The 18,872-nt window shown below is 40.4% G+C and overlaps 1 protein-coding gene across 1 annotated transcript in view; it reads left to right on the top strand.

Annotated features, from left to right (window-relative positions):
* ETV6 (ETS variant transcription factor 6) overlaps nucleotides 1-18,872 on the top strand; it is a 349,002-nt gene that overhangs the window by 157,896 nt on the left and 172,234 nt on the right. The window lies entirely within an intron of this gene.

The raw sequence follows: 18,872 nt of genomic DNA, 5'->3' as shown, positions 1-18,872 counted from the left end.
GCCAATGGATCTCTCCATGCCCTCCTTTTTTTCTTTTTCTTTTTTTTTTCCCTTTGGTAGCTTCAATGATAAATCTTACAAACGCTCTCACTGACATGGAAGATTATTTGTGCCGACTCATCCGTGTCACCCAGTAGTCACCAAAGCATACCTGTTACTTCATCCTCATCTGTTCTTCCTGTGATGCCACTCAGCCCAGGTGATAAAATTTGATGAAGGGTATAAAGAAAAGATGAATCACTTGATTTCCTCCTTAATTATTGGTATGATAGAATGCCAGGAGCATTTCTGCCTCCCTAATTGCTTCAGAAGGCCAGTCCAATTCTGGAAAGCACAGGTCCAAGATTGATAGGGCTCTGAGACTCAGGTTGGTTGATTTCCGACTTCCTCTCACTGGTTTATGCCTCTTTCTACACATATATCATATTTTGTGATCTTGTTGATATATATATATATATATATATATATATACACACACACACATATACATATATATACACACGCACAATACATGTACGCACACACGTATACACATGCACTTATATAGAAGTGCATATATACTTAGAGATTCTACATATACTATATGTAATCTATATATAGATGTAAAATACATACGTGTATGCCTCTTTCCATTACATGCATGCATGCACGCATACACACACTCCATCCAGGAAGCACAAATTTCAATCATCCACTCATCCCATGTAATTTAGCTCATCAAGTCATCAACGTGAATTTACTAAATGCCCACTCTGTGCTCTGCACTGTGCTACAGGTTGGGAATACAGAGACAAAAACCCCTCTTTGCTCTTAAGGAACTCATAGTCTTTTGGGAGTCGCTAAACCTTCCCCTAAGCATCCATCAAATGCATTTGGGCCCTTCCTTCAGATCTCTTGGCATTGCATGGAGGCCAGTGGAGCATGCAGTCTCTTCATCAAAGGATCAAAGTACTAGTGCCCAAGGGGACCTTTGAGGCTCCCTACCCCAGCATTCTCATTTTTCATATGAGGAAATTGAGGGGAGGCAAAGTATTGGAAAGTAGGATTTGAACCCGGTTCCTCTTACTCCAGAGCCCGTGTTATTATCTCTTGGTCTCTCTTTGTGGCAGAACTGTTTTCATTTCTGATGATATACTTGATGTTGCTTTTTCTGAATGATAACGTTGTTAGTATGATGTTGCAGGCTTCTCATACCCACAGTATTTCTCTGTTGCCTTTTGGGTGACCTTTAACTTTAGAGTATTAGACAATGTGTATTTTGTGATTTGTACCAATATAATATTGCCTGAAGAATGTTGTTTTTCAAAAGATGCATCTTTGCTTCAGGAAAAATCTGGGTTTATTAAGTGCCTAGTTCATATTTTCAAATGTGTTTCAGCCAGCTTCTCTCTTTCTCTTCAGTTCTGGGCCTAGTTCAATGTCCATCCATAGTATCTGCCTAAGGGACATTTACTGAAGGACCAGGTCATGGGTTGTCCATCAGGTGCATATTTTAGTCTAAAATAGTTAACCCCTTCTCCCAATAAGTTTTCACTCAACTCTCTCTCAGTGCCAAATCCCCTAGTCTCATAGACTTAAATATCTCTGTCACTGGCCATTCAATTTATTTACAGTGTAACAGAAAAGGACAAAAAATATAATTATTTAATTTTAACACTGGATCACAGAAAGAAGGATCACATTTGGAAGTCCCCTCTAAACATCAGCTGCAGCTCCTGACCTCTCTTGAACTCTGGAATCACAGAGTCACTACTTAATTATCTCAGGGTAGCAGTCACAGTCTCAAGAATTCTCTTCAAGACGCCTTCTCTGAGGATAAGAGTTAAACTCGGTTCTCTCAGGAAATGTCTCTTCAGGAAATGTCTTGACTCATTCTCTCAAGAAAGAAGTCTCTAGTCTCTTTTCAGCCATGATAGTTAATAATCTTTAAAGTTTTCTCCATTTAATATCGATAATATCTGTAGGAAGAACTGTTGAAATTGCAATTACATAATCAACAGACAAGCTTGTATTCTCTATGTTTTTCGTCACTACTATAATTTAAAGTACAGTGTAGAATATTATTTTTTTAGGTGTTGATTCCTCTGTCATATCTTGTCAATGCAGATTATTCTCATAAAGATTTTAAGAGATATGGGAAAGTAAGCATATGGGTTAGTTGTTGTTGTTCAGTTGCTGTGTCTGACTCTTTGTAACTACATTTTACATATCATGAGACCGAGATTCAGAAATTAAATGACTTACCCAAGATCACACAACAGGTAAGGGCCAGGATTCGAACACTGGTCTCTCAACCCTAACCACAGTATTTTCTACTACACCATATTGCTTCTTTCTGTGTAATTTAAACTTTCTGGGCCTTCTATGTTTAGAACTGAAAGGGCACTAACTCTGTTTTACAAATGAAGAAACTCTTTCCTAGCTGCTAGTGCATTCCATCTCGAAACTACCTCATACTAATTTTATCTATATTATGCATCTACTTATATACGTACATATTGACTTCTTTGTTAAAATGTAAGCTACCTGAGGGCCAGAACTATTTTGCTCTTGTCCTTTTATTGTCAATGATTAGGATAGTTCTTTGTACATAAGAAATACTTTATAAATGGTTTTTGATTACGTTTCAGAGAAGTTAAGTCATTATTCTAACATCACCCAGGGAATGTGTGACAGAGCCAAGCCTAGGACCCAGTTCTGGGCTCTTTATACCACATCTAGTTCACCACAGGACTATATTTAGGTCGGGCCAATGCCATCTTTATATTCTGGGTCTGTGGAGGGTGGTGACCTAAGTACTTTCCCCATATGGTCTGATGATCCTTTCTGGGGCACCACTGCCCTTGACATACAGAATGAATCCTCTGAAGATACAGGTGCCTAGGCCCTCACTCTGCATCTCATTTGGGGCTTTCTAAATGAAGGCAACAATAAGCCTTCCTATTCTCCTGTGTTAGAGAACATGGGTGTGCTATTCTTGCTTTTTGAAAAGAATCTGTTTTCAGCCCCTGTAATTCTTGAAGCTCTACTTCATGCATAAAGAACTATCCCAGCTGGGCTGCTGATCCTAAAAGAGAATAAATATTATAACAAGGGAATAAGGTTATTGCTGTTTTAATCTGGGATTCCAGACAATTCCCAGTAGAATGCTCATGGAAAGTCCGGGGGAGAATCTGAAAGCAAAGACAGCACCAGGACATTTATGGTACTGTGAGGTTGAAAACATTTTTAGCCTCTTGTTTTAAAGAGACACTCACCAGACTGGTATGCCCCAAAGTAGCTCATTTAAAAGTCATTTTTCCTTCTCAGATCTCCAGATAAATCCTGCATGAGAGGCTTTTTTTTTTTTCCTTTTCCCTCTTTTAAATCAGTGCATATTCTTTTCTCCGGGGGAAAGTCAAGTAAGCAGCCCACTAGCTAGAACATTCAGTCATTGACAAGCTTACATACTACTGCTTTTTAAAATGCTCTCTCATCAGCGTTCTCAAAGCTTTTAGTCCAGTGAGCCCAATGCCATACTCTTACCAAGGAAATTTAAGCAAGCCAGGCTGTCCATGCTGATGAGGACAGAGTGATAGGATTACCTTTTTTCTTGGTTTCTTGGTGATAGGAGGTGAAGGTAGGGATGGGCAAATAGAGAAGCAGAGGCTCATGGTGATTATTTGGAACAGGAGATGGCACATGAGGGCAGCTAGCTGAGAGAAGAAGAGAGTGGTAGTTAAAAGAACCAGCTTGTAATCATCATGTCTACAGATGGAGGAATGAAGTACTTTTTTTTCTCCTCTGAAGATAGGGGTTGATTTTTTATAAAAAATTTAGTAATAGGCAGGTAAATATAGAGATGTCCCATTCTTTTAGTCATTTTGTACTGGAAAACTTGAATAAAAGAAAAAAAATGAAAGAGTGAAAAATAGCATGCATCAGCCTGTTCCATCGATATCAGTTCTTTCTTTGGAGGTGGATCGTATGTTTCAATAGTCCTTTGGGATTGTCTTGGATCGTTGTATTGTCGAGAGTCGTCAAGTCATTCACAATAATTCTTCGTCAAACAATATTGCTGTCTCTGTGCACAGGGTTCTCTTGCTTCTCCTGACTTTACTTCATACAAGTCTTTCCAGGCCTTTCTGAAATCATTCTGCTTGTCATTTCTTATAGCACAATGACATGTCCCATTTTTTAAACAGAACATTCATCCAACATCTCGAACCCAAACACATGAGATCTGGTAGATGGGATGTACCCCTTTTAAAATCAGAGAATTTAGAACTGGAGAGATACTAAGGCCCAGGAAAACCTAAAGATTTTGTCAAGAAAATCCCATTGACAGTATTGGCATACTGTGGTCCATGGGGTCCTGAAGAATCAGGCGGTACTGAACAAAAATGCCATCATATAGATATCTTGATTCTCTCTTTTTTCCACTTCATCCTGTGGGCTGTTAGGCAAGATTTGCAAAGCTAGGACAAAGGTCATCTATGTCATGGCAACATAGACATATTTCCATTTTTGTTCTCCAATTTGTGGATGAATTATGTTAAATATTCATTAATTTTAAAGGTGTTTTTTTTTTCCAACTTATTTAAAATGTGATCAACTTAATCATGCCTGGCTTTTAAATATGTAGGCAATGCAGCATTCGCCATAAGACTTTCTCCAGAGCCAGCACAGTCTTTTTAAAAAAAATACCCATGAAATGGTGTTTAAAAATCAGAACTTATGAGTCATTCATATTTTATAGGGTTATGGTTTATGGTATTGTGGGTTAATAAACAACCACTAATGGCAACATTAGTTTTCTAGAATAAGAACTCCAGATATAGTCCCTTTGGCTGGAGTTCCCTCCTTCAGAGTCTTTCAGAATACTTACACATGCGTAGGAGGTTTAAAATAATTTAATTTAAAACTAGCTGCCTTTGGAAACATTACCTTTCTGCTCACCCACTTGGTAGTTTTGCATTCTCAGGAGAGTAAATTGAGTTTCTCAACAGTTAAACAACTAGCAAAGTTGTACCCAAAGTGGAAAATTGAAACCAAATATAATTTTAGTTCTGTTTGGCCAACGTGTATATTCTTTAAAAAAAAAAAAAAGTAAAGTGACTGAAGTGGAAGCATTTGAAATATCCCAGGTTTGATGGGACAGAAAAAAGTCTCTTTCATTACTCAAAAACTACAGTCCCTGGGTCATTTCTTACTGCTGTAAAGTCTGCTCCTGCTTAGTAGAACCTTTTCCATTCCTCACTGTATTGCATTTTTATATTTGTTTTCTCCCCCGCCAGTCTCAATCCCCTCCCTCCCCATTCCAAAGACAAAAACCCATCAGGGTGGATTGTGGGCCTCTTGTGGACAGAGCCCTTGTCTTCTTCAGTTTGGGGCCTCATCTGTGAAACATGGCTTCTTACTGCTCCTGCCTCTATTCCCAAAGCACTTCCTAAGTCTCTTATTCAATATTGTTTGGAGTGATTAGTGCAGTTAGTTGTCTTATCACCCCTGCCAAGAACCATGAGGAGTAGTACAGGGCTTATTTTTTTTTTCTTTTGTTCCTTCTGCCTCCCTCTTTGCTATGGCAGTGCCTCATAAGTGGTAATAAAATAACTCCCATCTCTTTGGTGCCTTAAGGCTTATGCAAGAGCCTTCTGAACAATTCTGGAAGGTAGATTGTGAAAATAGAATTATCTCTGGTTTACAAATGAGGAAACTTTAAAAGAGAGGTTGGCCGTCTTGCCCAGGATCTCAGGGTTAGTGATCGTTTCCTTCCCATTCAACAAGTAATCATCGGGGGCCCACTGTGCACAAAATACTGTGCTTAAAGACAAAATTTAAAAAGCAACAGAGCTAGGTTGCAAAGCTAGGTTTGCTCTTGGCTCGAAATTCGGGACACTCTCTACTTGGCCAGAGCGCTCAAGGAGTTTGTTTAATGAATGACTGTTCTATAAGCCTGTATGGTGGGGATGTGACTATGCTGAACTCAGGACATCAGGATGGTCTCACATCAGAACCCAATGAGATTAAACATACAAGGGAAGGCCCAGAATAACTGATAAGCCAAGTAAATGCACTGAAGCCCATTTTTTTCAGGCTTCTACATGAATTTTAGAAGTTATTTTCCCCCACCCTAAATAATACCTTTTCCAAGGAAGATGGGAATGACTTTGGTTTAAGAAAAGACTTGAACCCTATTGTCAGCAAATATGGAAATGTGACTGTAATGCCATTCAATTGACTTCCGTAAGTGGCTGGAAATGTTAGTGTCTTCTTGTATAATCACACCTTATACTTAGTGAGGGGTCACTTTGATTAGTCATTCTGCATATCCTGCACCTCTAAGTTCTCCTGTCTAAATCTCTCTCAGCCATCCATTAGGATCATAGACCTGAGTTGTGAGGAATGGGATCTAATCACCCTTGCCTTCTGCCAGCTCTTCTCTTGAACTCTGCTCACCCATCCTTCCAAGATTACAACCGAATCAGTCCTTTCCCAGGACTCTTTTTCTTCTCATTGCTTCTGATGGGAAAGTGGCCTACCTTCTTACTTACCACCATTTCGTCTGGTGGTGCCATGAGCTTCCTAGACTAGGCAGAGGGGTGGAGCAGCAGATCTCTTCCTCTTTTAATACCTGAGGGAGGGGTGCTATAGTCCACTTGGCAAGAAAAGTGGCCAAAAAGGTAATTTTTTAAAAGACCTAGCTTCTACACTTTTTACAGTAAAAATGTTTGAAAGATTTCTACTTGGTCAGCTGCAATTGATACAGAAGCTTTGGTCAACTGCTTTAATCAGAGACAGAGAGAGATGGAGAGAGAGAAGGAGGGAGGAGAGGGACAGGGTGAGGGGAGAGAGACAGAGAGAGAGAGAGAGAGAGAGAGAACGAACATCAGCAAAACATCCAGTATACTTTGAAAGGGAAATTTCCTTTCTGGGTTTGGTGTCTGAAAGAATTCCCGATGCAGACAGTCACTGATTCCCAGCTCTATATTTCCAGATAAGGAAACAGTTTCAATAAATGCAGCTATTTATAGCTGTCGTGTGTGTGTGTGTGTGTGTGTATGCCAGTCATAAATAATTATGTGTATATATACATACATGTGTGTCTGTCAATAAGAGATGTTTGTTGGTCTTTTCTTTCATATCCCCATCCTTACACTGAGCCCAGGGTCTTTCAGGGAGCTTGGCAGATTGAGGACTGATGGGACCTGGCTGTGAACCTTGGGGATGGGAAGGGAAGCAGAGGAGCACGAGTCTTCATGCCCATCTCTCTCATTTTCATTGAAACACCACAGCAGCCGTTTAAATTACATCATCAATTAATCATCCCTATAGCAAGTCCTCCAGTTTACTCATGGGAGCCCAGAGCTGTACAGTTGGTTGCCGGGCCTCAAATATGAGAAGTTAGAGAAGGTCATTCTATGGTGATGGTTCTCAAACTTTTTGTTCTCAGGACCCCTTTATGTTCTAAAAAATAATTGAGGGGGGCAGCTAGGTGGCGCAGTGGATAAAGCACTGGCCTTGGATTCAGGAGGACCTGAGTTCAAATCCAGCCTCAGACACTTGACACTTACTAGCTGTGTGACCCTGGGCAAGTCACTTAACCCCAATTGCCTCACCAAAAAAAAATAATAATTAAAAATAATTGAGGGGGCAGCTAGGTGGCACAGTGGATAGAGCACCAGCCGTGGAGTCAGGAGTACCTGAGTTCACATCCAGCCTCAGACACTTAACACTTAACTAGCTGTGTGACCCTGGGCAAGTCACTTAACCCCAATTGCCTCACTTAAAAAAAAAAATAATTGAGGATCCTACTGCTCCCAGCCCCACCCCCTCCATCACAAAAAGCTCTTGTCTGTGTGGATTCTATCTTCCATGATTTATCATATTAGAAATTGGCTTAATGTTGTTCTGAAAATAGTCTTTCTCTAAAGTTCTCTGTAAGGGCCTGGGGCCTGACCACACTTTGAGTACTGATGCTTTATGGCAAACTCAGTGAACATCTCATCATGTAAACATTGAAGGTAACTTTCCCTTGGTCGTCTTGGACTTTCATTCTGTAATATAAGTATTCTCTCCACAAAATCTTCCCCTATCCCCAGTCCCCCAGCACAAACCTTGCTGCTCATTTCCCTTGGGTTTCCCCAACCATTTAACGACTGTGCTCATTCTTTTTTATGTATTTAGAGCATGGAATTTAATTTGATATTCACTAGAGAATTGAGCTGGCCTTGGAGTCAAGAAGCTCTGAGTTCAAGTTGTCCCCTCCCATCCCTGTCCCCCTGGCAGATCACTACCTTTCAGTGTCCCAGGCCGAGGTCTAGAATTCTTAAGTTGCAGTGAATCAGCAGATCTGAATTGTAGAATAAGTTCCTCATCAGGAAATTCACACTGATAAAATCACAGTTTTTGTTAAAAAAAAAAAAAAACCCAAATAAACAAAAATTCACCTGTTTCTATCTCCCCATAAAACTTATAGGCACAAGCAGAAGAAAAAAAGGCTTTTCATAATTTTGGAGCAAGAAGTATGACTTGTTCCCATTTTGTACTCTCTACGATGTATTGGAGATATTAGGTATTCAATAAGGATTTATTGAGTTGAATTTTCATCAAAGCATCGATAAAGATTTTGGGGGGGGTGTCTATTGTGTGCTCGTTAGATTGTAATAGCTCCTTGAGGGTAGAAACTGCCTTTTGCCTCTTTTTGTATCCCTAGTGTTTAGCACAGTGTCTGGAATATTTGGTTGGGGTTTTTTTGTTTTTGTTTTTTTCCTTAATAGTATTTTATTCCATGTAAAGGTAGTTTTCAAAAATTCATTTTTTAAGAGATTTTGAGTTCCAAATTTTCTTCTCCTCCATCTCCCCAAGACAGCAAGCAGTCTGATATAGGTTATACAGTACAATCATGTTAAGCATTTCCACATTAGTCATGTTGTGAAAGAAGAATTAGAACAAAAAGGAAAAAAAAAACTACAAAAAAGAAATAAAGTGAAAATAGTATGCTTTAATCTGCATTCAGATTACAGAGTTCTTTTTCGGGACGTGGAAAGCATTTTCCATCATAAGTCTTTTGGAATTGTCTTGGATCAGTGTATTGCTGAGAAGAGCTAAGTTTATCATAGTTGATCATTGCCCAATGTGTATAATGTTCCCAATTACTGTGTATCATGTTCTCCTGGTTCTGTTCACTTCACTGAGCATCAGTTCATGTAAGTTTTCCTAGAATATTTGTTGTTGTTCACTTGTGCCACTCTTCATGACCTTGTGGACTGTATTATCCAAAAGTACTGGAGTGGCTTGCCATTTCCTTCTCCAGTGGATTAAAGCAAACAGAGGTTAAATGGCTTGCCCAGGATCACACAGCTAGTGATGTCAGATTTGAATTCAGGTCTTCCTTATTCCAGGCCCAGGGCTCTATCTACTTTGACACCTAACTGCCCCACCTGGCTATAGTAGGCACTTATTAAGTGTTTATTGATTGCCGAGGCACTGTGCTGGGTGTAGGGAAACAGGAGCCCTGAACTCAGGGATCATGTATCAGAATCTCAATTCAACAAAATTATTTTTTGAATCTTCTTGAAACTACTTTGCCTTGCCTTGTATTTACTTGTGTACGTGTTGAATCTCCTTTAATACAACATGTGGTTACTAGGTCAGGAAGACTTGGATATGAACCTGCCTCAGACACTTCCTAGCTGTGTGACCTGGGGCAAGTAGCCTAACCTTTCCCTGTTTCATTATCATTATAATAATGTCCTGTACCATATCAGGTTGTTGTGAGCCTCAAATGAGATAAAGTACTGGACAGACCTTAAAGTACTATGAAATAGTTGTTGGTGATGATGGATATGACAGTTGTGGTGATGATCATGATGATGATGGAGATGGGGGGGTCGAGGCAGTGATGGGAGTGGTGATAGAGAGGGTGGTGGAGTAGTGGGGTGGCATTATTAGTTTATCAGGGGCAAGGACTTTTTTGAGTTTTTGTCTTTATACTCGAAGCACCTAGCTAGTGCCATGTGGATATTAAGTGTTGAAATGGATTGAAACCCATTTTCCCAGTACATAAATTCCTTGTAGCCATTGGCTTCTTCACTTGAGTGTATTTAAAGTGGTTCTAGTAAGGGTTGTAGAGGCAGTTAACATCCTTCTCTTCCAAAGGCATGTAGCAAGTGAATACCTGGTACCTAGATTCTGACTGCTGCTTCTTGGTTCTTCTGTCGGGTGTACCATGGGTAATCTTTTTTTTTTTCTTTGGTTCTTTTTGGTGTGCTAAAGGCTGTAGGGATTGGACATGGAGAGGATCTGAGGGATTTAAAAGACCTTGGTCTCCAGCTTGGGGCTTAAGTGTGGATTCTTAAGTAAAGTGAATCATCCTACCCTTTCTTCTCTGTCTTCAGGTGGGTGGACCACTACTACCCAGCCTTTTGAAATTAGCTTTTTATTTAGGTTTCTTGTGCATCATGGATGCAAATAGCCCTCTGATGGGGATGTGGGTATCCAATAATAGAAATGCAAATCTCAGATATGGATAATTTGTATGAGGATTGAGTGCAGATGGGATGATAGAAAGGAGGAGTCTGAAATGTACTAGACAGAAGGCTGCTGTGTACAGAGCACTGGATCTTCAGTTTGAGGATGGGGGGGTTAGAATGCCAGCTGCCAGTTTACACTATCTAGTTCACTGAGAGAGAGAGACAGAGACAGAGACAGAGAGAGAGAGAGAGAGAGGGAGGGAGGAAGAGGAGAGAGATCGTGAGCAATCTCAGGGAAATGATTTCACTTAACTGGCCTGGTTCTTCTGTAAAATAAGGGAGTTGGATAAGATGACCTATGATTGTCATTTCACCTTAATGCCAAGCCTACGAAATGTCTGAACTCCATATTTTTTAGGGTTGGAGTTTAGGGGTTATAATTTCTGTGGATCCAGGATTCTTAACGTTTTTGTATGTCATGGACCCACCCTGGCAGTCTGATGAAACCTATGGACTCCTCTGAAGCATGTTTTTAAATGCATAAAATAAAATACGTAGGGTTCCTGCTTCAAATATAGCAGTATTGATTTTGAAATACTGTAGCCATCTCTCATAACATGACTAATGCAGAAATATGTTTAATGTGATTGTACATACATAACCTATATCAGATTACTTGCTGACTTGGAGGGGGGGGAGGGAGAAAAATTTGAAACTAGAAATCTTATAAAAACGAATGTTGAAAACTATCTCTAAATGTAACTGGAAAATAATAAAATATTTATATGGGAAAAAAAGAAATACTGTAGCTAGCCAAACTGATAGATCCTATGTTTTACATGTAGGTTGGGGCTAAGCTTTAAAGGAAGTTGGAAAAAGACTTTGAATGGTGGAAGAGAAGGTGTACATTTCAGATAGTGGGACGAACTGTATCTAATGTCATCATTTAATTCCAGAAAATTCTGAGAGAAGAAGAAAATAATTTTCCTCATGGAAGAGATATGGGGGTGGGGAGGTAAAGAGAGAGAGCTGAGAATCCAGATCTGTGATTTCATGGGCAAATGGAAACACACCGTGTGTCATCTTCCTTCTCCAACACAGATTGCAGCAATTCAGGTCCAACTTTATAGTATTAGGGAGCCACCCAGGGCACTGGGAGGTTACTTGATTTGCCCATGGTCCAAAAGCTAGCATGTGCCAGAGACAAGTCTTCCTCACTCCAAGTGAGCTGGCTTCTCCCTTCTACCACATTTTCTCTAGACACAGGAGAAGGATGTATAAACTCTAGGCACCAGAACTCAGAAAAAGGAATGAAAGTGAATGCTGTCATTTGGCAAGTAAGATTTGTCCCTGAGGCCCTCTCATGGAGAAAGTATATTGGGTCAATGAACCCGGACCTTTAAAATTCCAGTAACACCTGATATTCAGGATTTGCTCAGGATGAAAGTTTATATTTAAATAGCACTCTTTAAGTTGTACAATAAGGCAAGGTAGCTTAATGGATAAGGGAGTCTACCTTAAAGCTAGGCAGACTTGCCTTCAAGCCTTGCCCTGGGCAAGTCAGTTAAACTCTGAATGTTCCAGATAATCAACTCACTGAAACAATCAGTTGCAGAAAAATGACCTGCACTAATGGAGGGGGTTTCCTCACTTGGAAGTTCCCTGTACCAAAGAAATTACAGCCCTAGTCCCTATCCCTATCCTGCTCTGAGGTGAGTGCTCTGAGTTCATAATCCTCATTTCATAGATGGGGAAATGAGACTAGAGAGGTTAAGTACCTTGACTGAGGTCAAATGGCTAAGTGTTCATGTCAAAACTGGGATATTGACCCAAGTGGTTCTTGGCTCCACGTCTGGCATATTTATTCTATAATATACTGGAATATGGCTTAGTTTTCTTATCTGTGCCTTAGTTTACTCATATATGCATTGGTGGAGAATGTGGACAAAACTTAAGGAATGCAACAAAAATAGAAAAGGCGGGGGCATCTAGGTGGCACAGTGGATAGGGCACCAGCCTTGGATTCAGGAGGACCTGAGTTAAATCCGGTCTCAGACACTTGACACTTACTAGCTATGTGACCCTGGGCAAATCACTTAACCCCAGGTGCCTCACCGCCCCCCCTCCCCCCCAAAAAAATAAAAAGAGAGAGAGACAGACAGACAGACAAAAATAGAAAAGGAATATAAAATATCTTGGAAGGTATCATATTTCTCCAGGTTCTAAACATCCTTAGTCTTTTAGGATCCACCGTTAACATCAGTTTTTGATGCAGTTGGCAGCTGCGCCACCTTAGGAAGTTGTACTTGAAATACTTTAGCTATGGTTTTTATGTGAGGAAAAGGCCTTTGTAAGGAAATATTATAATACAATGCCCAACTACTGCAGGATGCTTACATATGATTTCTATAATTTAAACTAGGTTAATCCATTTGTAGCGCCAAACCAATAGATGGGTTTTAGGTTTTGCCAGTGAGTTGAAGAAGAATCAGCTAACTCCAAGTCTCTGTAGAGCAGTGTTTGTCCCTTGGAGGCGCTCTCATGGAGAAAATGCGTTTGGGTCAATGTACTGAGATCTTTAAAATTCTAGTAGTACCCAATATTGATTCACTCCAAATGACTTAGACTTTACAATCTAATACTGTATGTGAAATGCACAACGGTGTTCAGAGCCATTTGGTGTGACAGCTAAACCCTGAGCTGGTCTTTTGCCTAGGTCATTGTAACTGCCTTCATGAACTCCTGGTGCTGTATTGTGAGTCCAGTCGGAGGCCAGAAGAGTCTGCCTCTCTGGATAAACCTCTTCTTGAATCTTCTTAGGTGGTAATTAGTCTCCCCCCCCCCCCACCTACTAGTTCCTGATTGAGTTTTTGTTTTTGTTTTTGTGGGGCAATGGGGGTTAAGTGACTTGCCCAGGGTCACACAGCTAGTAAGTGTCAAGTGTCTGAGGCCGGATTTGAACTCAGGTACTCCTGAATCCAGGACTGGTGCTTTATCCACTGCGCCACCTAGCTGCCCCTCCTGATTGAGTTTTATAGAAACAGCTGACCTGCATATATATCTTCCTCCTTCTGCAGGCTTCACAGAGCATGCACAGTTAGTAGAGTATTAATTAAATATAAGGGAAAGCTGGAAGAAACACAAGAATGAAAATTTCTGGGTTCTAAAGGGAAGGCTTTGACACTGAATTATTATAAAGCAGTTGTGTTTTTTGACCCCCACAAAGTGGGGGCTGTGGTGGGACCTCATGGTAGAGCATTGTGATCAGCCAGTTGGAAAGTGGAAGTTGGAATCAAATTCTACCCTCCCTGCAAACCCATCCTGTGGCTTGTTTCTAACACAACCATTATAGCCCAACATTTGCCAGCTCTTCCCCCAGGGTCACACAGCTAATAAGTGTCAAGTGTCTGAGGCTGGATTTGAACTCTGGTTTTCCTGAATTCAGGGCCAGTGCTTTATCCACTGTTCCACCTAGCTGCCCCCCACCCCCTCCTTTCAATGTGCAAATTCCTAACAGAATGCTACAGACCTTGCCATAGGCCCTTTATCGAAGTTACTATTTTATGTCCTAAATTGGGCCTAAATCACTTAAAGCACAATAATACTGCAAAGCACTTGACATGTCTTATCCCCTTTAATTCCTACAGCAACCTTGTGAGTCAGATGCTCCTTTTTTCCCCACTGGGGCAATGAGGGTTAAGTGACTTGCCCAGGGTCACACAGCTAGTAAGTGTCAAGTGTTTGAGGCCGCATTTGAACTCAGGTCCTCCTGAAATCCAGGGCTGGTGCTTTATGACTGCACCACCTAGCTGCCCCCAACAGATGCTCTTATTATTCCCATTTTGCAGGTGAGGAAACTGAGACAGGGTAAGGGTCAAGTTGCTAATAAATGTCTGAGGCAGGTTTCAAATTTTCCTGACTCCATCTATTATTATCTATTGTTCCCCATAGTTTCACATAGCCCCAGATGATGAGCAGGTGCCACTGGGAAAATTCCCTGCCCCCACCTCCTACCCCCACAGAGGGAGTGGCATTTATACAATTTATAAATAAAGATATATATGCTGGGCATATGTGCTCCAACTTTTTTTTTTAATTGATGGGTTGTACCATCAAAAAAGTCTGGAGACCGCTGCTCTAAAGTACATTCCCAGGCAGAAAAGAATATTTTCGATCCTACCCTTTCCCCTCCATTTATTAAATCCAGTACTATTTCCCAGAGAAATCTTTCTTAGTAGAAGATCTGAACTAGTTACTGGTTTCCAAGGCAAAGGAAAACATGTTTCTTTGTTGGGGAGTATAATATAGCTGGCATCACATTCTCCCAGCCCTAGAGTTATTTGTCTATTTACTGTTGCCTCCCCTTACATTTCAAGCTCCTGAAAGTCAAAGCCAGTCTTGTTTCCATTTGCCTAGTACTGTGCCTTACACATAAGACAGTCAATAAATAATTGTTTAACTAATTTTGAAAGAATGAGTTGCTGAAAGTATAGACCATTAGTGACCAAAACTGACCTGTGATTTTATTCTCTATTCACAAATAGTGCTATCTTAAATCACTAACACTGGGAAATTAATAGAAGAATGAAAGATAAAGGAATGTATCTTCCTTCTTTATTTACTCCACACCTTGATAGGCATCAACAAGCAATCAAATCTACAAGCATCGCTTATATGCTTGCTATGTGAGAAACAGAATGGAGAGTAGCCTTGGAGTAAAGAAGACATGGATTCAAGTCTTCTCCTCCTCCTCCTCCTCCTCCTCCTCCTCCTCCTCCTCCTCCTCCTCCTCCTCCTCTTCCTCCTACTCCTTTTTCTCCTTCTCCTCCTCTTTCTACTCCTCCTCCCCCTCCCCCTTCCCCTTCCTTCTTTCTTCTTCTTTTTTTGTGGGGCAATGAGGGTTAAGTGACTTGCCTTACACAGATACTAAGTGTCAAGTGTCTGAGGCTGGATTTGAACTCAGGTCCTCCAGGCCCGGTGCTTTATCCTCTGTGCCGCCTAGCTGCCCCTCAAGTCTCACTTCTGAGACATAAATAAATACAAAATAAATGTACAGTGATGGGGGTAGTACACCAGCAGTTGGGAGAATCAGGAAAAGCTCTTGGGAGACTTGAGAAGGGAGAATGTTCCAGTGATGGGAAGGATGTACAAAGGCTCGTCATGCACAGCTGACCAGTAGTTTGCTTGAAGTGTAGAGTGTACAATGGGAAATAATGTATAATTTGCCTGAAAAAATAGGGTGGAGCTAGATTGTGAAGGGCTTCAAAATGCCAAACAAAGGATTTTATGTTTTATCTTGAGGAAACAGGGAGACACTAGGGATTCTTGAGCATGGGAATGACCTGGTCAGACCTTTTGTAATTTTGTGGAGGATAGATTGGAGAGATGGGAAGATCAGTTATGAGACTGTTACAAACGCATTGTAGAAGAAAGAAGTCCTAAAACCATTCAAGTTGAGGTTATAATTTAATTTAGGCACATTTTCCCTCCTGAAGTAAATTTGATAGGGTTGGAAATTCCCCTTGACACACAAGGTCCTCTCCTTTCCTTCCCTTTCTCTTTCATTCTGATTTCTTCCACACAATTGTCTTCTCAATACCAAACTCCCACTGTTTGTTTTTTCTCACTTCTCATTCTGGGCTACCAAAGCCATTTTGTCAAAATCCCCTCTGTGAATACAGAAATGTTTTGTTCCTCTGTGATCTATGTCAGGCTTATTATATCAGTTTCTCAGTCATTTTAGGATTTAGTACCCAAGATACTTGGGTTCTTTTTCTGATCTTTTAGCCACTAGTATTCCCTAGGAGAATCATTCATTTATTTATTTGTTTCTTTGTTTATTTTCCTATATGAACCACTTAGGTTGGGTTGGAAATATCACAATAATTTTTTTTCTTTTCAATTGAATTTCTACTCTCCTAGGTCATATACAAGGTACAAATACAGAGATACATGAAAATTTTGTTTTTACCAAACATGTTTTTGGTTTTAGTGTAGAAAAATCTTTTTTTAAAAAACTACCATCATAGTCACCCTCCAAGTAATAATTGTTAAAAATGAAATGTTGTTTTTTTTTAAATCCGTACTCCTTCTGAGACTTTTGTACAAAGACAAAAACCTTTGAATTGAGTTGTGTGTAGCATTTATTCTATTTTTAGTTCCCCAGTTACGGTTTTTTTGTTTGCTTGTTTTGGGTTTTTTTGTCTTTTTGCAGGGCAATGAGGGTTAAGTGACTTGCCCAGAGTCACACAGCTAGTAAGTGTCAGGTGTCTGAGGCCGGATTTGAACTCAGGTCCTCCTGAATCCAGGGCCAGTGCTTTTTCCACTGTGCCACCTTGCTGCCGCCCCCCCCCCCCCGTTATGTTTTGAAAAGCTTCCGTGATGACTCCTGCCACCAGAAGGAAATGGGGATTATTTCAAGAATGCAAAGAAGCATCTCCAGGTGTTTTAGCACTCGTAGGAAGCTTAGCTCTTGCAGAAAGAGCTTATCTCCAGTTATTTTTTCACATAGAGTGAGGATAAAGGGTTGGGCCTCTTTAGATATCATCTAATAAGGTCTTAGAATCATCAGATTTAGATCTGGAAAGGATGGTAGCTTTCATTTAGTCCATCCCCTTTTATTGATTGATTGATTGATTGATTGATTGAGGCAGTTGGGGTTAAGTGACTTCCCCAGGGTCACACAGCTAGTAAGTGTCAAGGGTCTGAGGCTGGATTTGAACTCAGGTCCTCCTGAATCCAGGGCCGGTGCTCTATCTACTGTGCCACCTAGCTCCCCCAGTCCATCCCCTTTTATACATGAGAAGGGAAGTGATTATTCAGAGTCACATAGCTAGCCAGTGACAAAGCAGAGATACCTTGGGTAATGAAGATACTCAGAACTCTTATCTTTAATGTGGATAAGTTTTTGTCTGTGGAGATGGTCAGCCTCACATGTAGGTGGGATGGCTTACTTACCTCCAGTGTGTGATTTCAGAGGGTCAAAGAAGTCTCTCATATCCAAAATCTACCTGCCCACATTTAAAATAAAAAGTCTCCGTTTCTCCCATTGAAGATTTGTTTCTCGTTAATTTATTTTAAGCATTGGCCCTTGTAGAGTCTTTTTTTTTTTTAAATCAAAAACATCCTTGGTTTAGACTATCATGGTAAACCTCTTTCATCTTAATGTAAATTGTTTTACCTTAATCTTTTGATATGGAGGTGATCTGGCATATCATGAGAGTACTGAGGGCCTGGCATGGGAAGAGGAGGAAGAGATCAGAGAGGGGGAAGTGGTGATACTGAGCAATAAAACCACCAAAGATATATAGCACTTCGAGTTGACATTTGCATAGTTCTTTGTGATTCACAAAGATCTGAACCTCCCAGTAGCCCTGTGAGGTGGGTACCATAGGTATTATTATCCCCATTTTACAGATAGGGAAACTGAGGCTCAGGGAGCCTAAGAGAATCGCCCCCATATTGACTTGATTAGGTCGTGTAGCTGGTGTTGCCTAACTACAAGTCATGTGAGTTTTCTAATATAACACGTTGCCTGTCTGACCTCAGCCAGACAATCATTTTTCCTTTTTGTGGTGATAGGAGATGTTAGGCTGGATTTGAAACTCCAAACTGCTTATGTTTGGGCAGTCTTTCTAGAATATGTTAAACTTGTGCCTTCGGTCAAAATGTGTGTGACTGAAATCTGCTGGTTTGCATATAGCTTCTGCATCCCTATGATAAGTCACTAAAAGGGTCTTTTGCTTGAGTAAAATTGGGTTCCCTCTGGTATAATCACGTTTAAAGGATGTGCATGTCATCTGTATGATCTTGGAAAAGGATGCTTTATGGAGGAGGAGGAGATTAGAAGCCTAGAGATCAAGTCTTAATTCCTTACCCCTTTAGCATTTCCAACAAGAATTTGTATTTGGGGCTAAAATTATGGCTGCTAGGTGATACAGTGGCCTTAGACACTTAGTAGCTGTGTGACCCTAGACAAGTCTCTTAACACTGTTTACCCCAGTTTCTCATCTGTAAAATGATCTGGAGAAAGAAATGGCAAACTACTCTAGAATCTTTAGCAAGAAAACCCCCAAATGGAGTCACAGAGTAAGAAACAACTGAATAACAACATTTTTGCACATAATACCAAGGAAAATAGAACATAAAACCAATCAAATTAACCTAAGAAGAAGTTAGGAATATTAGCCAAAGTTGAGCTGGAGAATGCTAACTCTCTGTAGTATTTCTCACTAGCAAAGAATTAAAAGGTTTGAATGATAAATTTATTTATGAGGGGAGGGAAGCAGGACAACATTCTTCCTTCCCAGCTCCTCAAATGTAAGACAATTGATTTCCTAATCACCTCTCACCATGCACATAAAAATGGCCCTGTGAGATCTAGCAGGGGTTAAGCCTTTATAATCTTTAGAAAAGCAG

Source organism: Dromiciops gliroides, chromosome 5, assembly GCF_019393635.1.
Source record: "Dromiciops gliroides isolate mDroGli1 chromosome 5, mDroGli1.pri, whole genome shotgun sequence".
In the NCBI taxonomy this organism is placed as follows: domain Eukaryota; kingdom Metazoa; phylum Chordata; class Mammalia; order Microbiotheria; family Microbiotheriidae; genus Dromiciops; species Dromiciops gliroides.
The sequence above is the reverse complement of the archived record's forward strand: the minus strand, read 5'-3'. Positions and strand labels throughout refer to the sequence as shown.